We start from the raw sequence: 6,000 nt of genomic DNA, 5'->3' as shown, positions 1-6,000 counted from the left end.
ATGTTAAGAATTGGAAAAGTTCTTGGTATTGGTCAATAGAAAACACTTTAATTCATGTCTAGGACTATATTAAAATAAAATTTCAAAATTCCCCATTTTTTTTCAAAGCTTACCTAATACAATAGAAGGTTATAGTGGTGAAGGATTCACTCCAAAATATTTCTAATTTCTTACACAGAAAATGAAAATTATATATAAATAAATTTTGAAATTCCCATAGCTCTTGATCACAAGGCTATTTGACATGTCCCGTCTTCCAAGCGCGTTTGTCCCGTTTTTTCACCGACATGATCTGGTCAGCCTCGATACGGCTCTGATAATAGATAATACCCTAAAAGTAGGCACTTACTATTATTGAAATGTGCAATGGAGGAACGGGAATGTTTGGTTCTGAAATTGTTGTGGGTTTGGAAAGAATTGAAAATTTCAATAGTTTAATTGATAATCAATACAGTCAACTCTCTACATCTCTATAGAGTTATTATAATAACTTTCTTCACACATTATTTACAATTATGCTTTTATTTAAACATGTAGCCCTCAAAGACCCTATAACTTTTTCTAATAGGTTATTTATATATACCTGATATTGGCGGCATGAGAGCCGAATTAGTGTCAAATGACATTAATGTCATGACATTCAGTGACATTTTTTAAATTTAGCTCTCATGGCTTAGACTTTGTATTTAGAACAATGATCTGTTCGTCAAAGTTCTAGGATTTTTCAAACATTAAATGTTAATCAAAAATCCGAATTGTTAATAACTTCTGATAAAAGTTATTAGCAAATTAGTAATTGCAATCCCACGACATTTATTTTTGACATTTCCCGTCACGGTTTTTGGTCATATTTTGTTCAGGATTCACTCTCCTTATGTCGATTGTTCAAATTTTTAGGCTACTATACCATCTTTGGACAATAACAAACACACCAACAACAGGAAACGACATTTGTTGTTGTTGTCGTTTTTCATAGCACCGTGCTTTTTTGGATCTAGTACCCATTTCAATTATATTATACATTTCAATTCAATTATACTATTCCTCGATCTCTCCCATCTCGATGGTCCCTTCAATATCGAGATGTGGAGAGGCGACTGTAGTTTCAATTCATTATTGGCAGTGGCTGATTTTCTACCCGCCGCTGCCACACCTAGGCGCTATAGTATATGCGCAAAATAGCCAGCATGAGTTAACCGCCAGAAATTTGTATGGCGAAAGACATCTAACGCGGGTTTTCTCAAAATTAGGAACTTTTCATGAAAAACTATTTGGTACCGGCTATGAAGAATGGTGTCCGCTACTACGTCTACCAAATATTTTTTCGATTAAGGTGCTTAATTTTGAGAAATCGACCCTTAGATGCCTTTCGCCATACTGATTTCAGAAAGTTAACTCCTAGTGTGCCGCTGTAATTACACTCAAAGCAGGCGATTCATTGATTTAGAAAATTGCTGGAGAGTTTCCGATTCGATGGATAAAAAATCTCGAAAATCCATCAAAACGATAAGGCTGATATGGATATGTTCGGCTTTGCCATTACTGCTGTCTTCAACGCCCTGTACAGGATCCAGTCCCGCTTGGGTGCTTTGCTCGCATCGAGTGACATTGCCTCCTCTACCGTCAGCCTCTTTGTCGGTTGCTCCTACCCCCCGCCACTGGCGGCCAACGAGTAGGACTGTAGTGTGGGAATAGAACTTCAAGTATCGTGTCTATAGCCTCGTTGGATATCGTTCGGTAGGTGCCAGTGCTTACCTGCTTGATACTTGATGGGCTACAGCTCTTCGATGAACCTACACCGAATGGAGTATCCTTCTGTATCTATCCTGTAGTATCCTCGCCCTGAACATTGAGCGCCCTCAGGCTCTCTTCAACTGCAAAAAGCCATCGTGTACGCGGCCTTCCACGAAGCCTGCGGCCTCTGCCGGGTTCTCTACTAAATATTATCTTCGCTTGACGTTCTTCCGGCATACGAACAACGTGACCAGCCCACCGTTCGTGATTCATGCGGCGCCGCCAGATACCGTTCTCCTGTTTACCGCCGAGTGTTGTTCGCAGCACTTTACGCTCAAACACTCCGAAAGCTCTCCGATCAGCCTTCTTTAACGTCCATACGAATTACTTATACGTCCATATACGAATCAGCCGTATCAGTTTCGCCGGAAAATCATGTTCAAGCATAATTTGCCATAATTCATTACGTTTCATTGAATCGTACGCCGCCTAGAAATCAATAAACAGATGATGTGTCTGCAAGTTGTACTCCCGGAATTTATCAAGGATTTGTCTCAGGGTAAACATTTGATCCGTCGTTGATCGGCCCTCACAAAAACCTGCTTGGTATTCGCCGACGAAGGACTCTTCAAGCGGTCTTAATCTGTTGAACAGAATACGGAACACAATTTTGAACGCCGAATTAAGGGGGGTTATTCCTCGGTAATTGGCGCGCTCCAGTCTGTGCCCTTTCTTAAAGAGAGGGCAAATGAGGCCGTCCAACCAGCTAGCAGGCATTTCATCGTCTTCCCATATTTTCGACATAACATGGTGCAGAACTTCATTAGCCGGGAGCTGGTCCTTCCTCGCAGCCTTATTGTTTTTCAGCTCTTTATCAGCTTTTTTAACCTCATCTAGTGTAGGTGACTCCACAGTTTGTGCATCGTCGCTAATATTTATTCTGCTCACCGATGCACCGTCACTTCCACTATTCAACAAAGTCTCGAAGTGTTGCTTCCACCTGGCAGCCACTTCGGTTTAATCTGACAGCAAATTCCCTTGTTGGTCGTTGCACATGACGAGAGATGGCGCTGTCTTTCTCGCACGCCATTGACAGACTCATAGAACCTGCGCATATCGTTCTGCTCCATTTTTTCCTGCGCCTCGCTAATCACTTGTTCTTCATATTCTTTCTTCTTCCTGCGGTGGGTTCGTTTTTCGGCTGCTCTTGCTTCCTTGTACCGATCTCTATTCGATCTGGTACCCGACACCAACATCCGGCTTTTGGCAACGTTCTTCTCGTCTGTCACTCTCTGACACTCCACATCGAACCAACCCGTCCTGGGTCGCCTCTGTGCACTTATCGTGTTGTTGTGCTCACCGCTCCATGGATCGCCTCCCATAGATCGTTGATGTTGTCGCTAACGTTGATTGCACTTATCCGTTCGTCGAGCTTCTGGCGGTACTCAGCCAGTGTTTACTTGGAGTAATAACCAACTCAACCCAACCCCCGATAGGAGTCCCCTCTGGAAGTATTTTTTCTTCTTCAAAAATTGCTGCGAAGCTTTAAAGTTGTAACCGTTGGTCACAAAATACAGCTTGTAGCTCCACCACAAGCAAATATTCCTTGTTTTCCTGTTAATCCTTCGTGAGTTTTTTCTGTTTAGTAGTCCGACCCTGTCCTTGTCAAAAGAACTCGAACGTTTATGCTGTTATGCCTGTCACCCAATTGTCGTATTGTTTGTTTGTAGCGGTTTGAACTTTAACTTGTATGCAAGAAAGTGCGCAAAGCTGATAAAAAGGTAACCCAGAGAGGACGTTATCCGAAAAATCCGTTTTTGTTCGTGTCCGTTTCCCAAATTTTAGAATTTATATGCTTGGCCTAAACCGATGTCGTCCTTTCTGTCCGTGTCCATCAAAGGAATTAGAAGTGCGCGACGTGATCCTCAAAGTTGAAGTTAGTGTTAATTGTTAAAATATATTTGGTGTAAATTGTTTAATCATTTGGTGTCATTGTAGGTTGAAAACTTAAAATTACGATAGTAGTAAAACGTTAAAACTATTATCACAGTTCGTTGTAGTACAATTAGTTGAAAACAAAAGTGTTTGTTACATTGTTTTAATTGTTCTATTGTTTCCATTATATTAGAATACAATATACAACAATAAGCGTGAACAGCATTGTAAAGTTCACCAATAAGCAGCCACAAAAAGGTAATTAGAATTAAGTTAGATGAATTAAGGTAATGGATCTAGTGTGGTACTGGCGGGATGGGCAAACTTATAAGTGATAATGTGCTAATCTGCTTTGGCAGGTCCGTCCAACGGGCCTTTTTTGTGTTTTTTGCGAGTGCTTGCCTGGCAAGCCGATCTTTCCCAGAACCCCCCCCGGAACAACGTCATAAAGGCTGAAGGATTGGAATCCGTCAACACATTCCGATCGGGAATATCCCCAAAACGGACAGAAACCCCATCCAGCCCCAACGTTCCACCAAGGTTCATCGAGGAGACAGACCGGTTTATGTTACGGCGTAAATTCGGTCTAGTCAATCCGAACCCAGCTACGAACCGCCATTGCCTGACGCCAACGAAACCGAGAAACCGAGACCGGTTCATGTTCCGGCGTGAATTCGGTCACCCCTCAAACGCCCTTGGAATCCGCCACCGAAGCCCGCACACCACCAGTTCCCGTACCACCTCTACCAACCAACAAGCGCACAATCCCGAAAAATTGTAAACCGCAAGTACCACAAACCTAATTTAAAGTGACGTCACTAATAGGCCAGTTTAGGTGAATAAATAGTTGTAAAACGATTATAGTTGGTGGTTAAGTTTTTATGCAGTGTTCCCTAACAGTTGAGTAGTTTACACCTAATTTCAATTTGTTTCCGTTTTCCGTGCTCAGAAAGGAGTTCCAGGCCTCATCCTGGTTGGACACTTTCTGAAGGGTCGACACGTGTGGCTTTTGAGCACTCAGCATTTGAGAACTGTGGTTTCCCTTTTCCAGCGTAACGTAGTTTCTGGTGATTTTCCCTTTCTGTTCCCTCTCGGATGAATTTGTATGACTGTGAGAGTGTAACCGACTGACAGCATAAGCGACCCGGTCTCAGCATAATTATCCCCGTGATAAATTCCTACCGTGAGTTGCGGCTAGGCTATAAAGTTAATACCAACAAAATCTTCATTACATTGTATAATACACGAGAAATGTACCATTACCGCAAAGTGGATTAATCTGTTTTCTATTACAGACAGGGTTGCCACATATACAGATTTTTCTGTATTTTACAGATTTTTGAGGTAAGGCTGTGACCAAGAATCTGTATATACAGATATACAGATTTTTGGAAAATTTACAGATTTTACAGATTTCTTGAAGATATTAGTACCAAAAATTATTGTAAATTACTTGTATGCTAATCTAAAATAATCTTATTAAGAACCATTTTGAGATTAAATAAATTTCAATTTAAAAATACAGAACACGTGGTCTCTGGTAGGTTTTGTTCTTAATTGGAAATTCATGCAGATCAATAATTTTGAAATTTGATCAGATTATGTTCCGGAAAATGTTCAGATTATATTTTAATACATGTGGTCTTGGAAAATGCTCTAAAATAATACTAAAAAATCAGGTCTAACAATCATAGATGATATATGAAATGCTTTGAAACAGTTTATAAGTGCTTCTATTCTGTGTGGCTGTCCAATAAAGTTGTTCTGTATATGGCTATATTGGATCCGTGGCATATGTTATTCCTTAATATGCCACGTAAACGATCAAATATTAAACCTTGAAAAAGCAAACATTGTTTGTTGTATTCCTTTATTTGTAATCCTTGGAAAGAATTGCAGAAAAAATGCTAAATATTGACATGTCTGACTTGTTGTTCCGCTTAATATTTCCGGACTTCATCTTTTCAAAACTAACTTTATTTAAGACGAATTTGATTTGGTTCAGATGGATACAGATTTGCAATACAGATTTTTTGACTCAAGATACAGATATAAAGATTTTCTTAGGCAAAAATACAGATTTAAATGTGGCAACCCTGATTACAGAGTAATTTTATTATTAGATAGTTTATTATTTCTTAAGTCCTGCATTGAGACCGACAGAATTTTTAAGACTGTTAATTTTAATAACCTTACTTATCACTTAACAATCTATTCCAGTCAAATACACTATCGAGTGGGTATAGTTTTTTTCGGAACGAATGCCAAGATTCGACTCGGTTCTGCTCTCAGAGCTGTAGACACATGGTCCTGTAACTATGGCTTCACAAT

The sequence above is a fragment of the Armigeres subalbatus genome, chromosome 1 (assembly GCF_024139115.2).
Source record: "Armigeres subalbatus isolate Guangzhou_Male chromosome 1, GZ_Asu_2, whole genome shotgun sequence".
Classification (NCBI taxonomy): Eukaryota; Metazoa; Arthropoda; class Insecta; order Diptera; family Culicidae; genus Armigeres; species Armigeres subalbatus.
Note: the sequence above shows the minus strand (reverse complement) of the source record.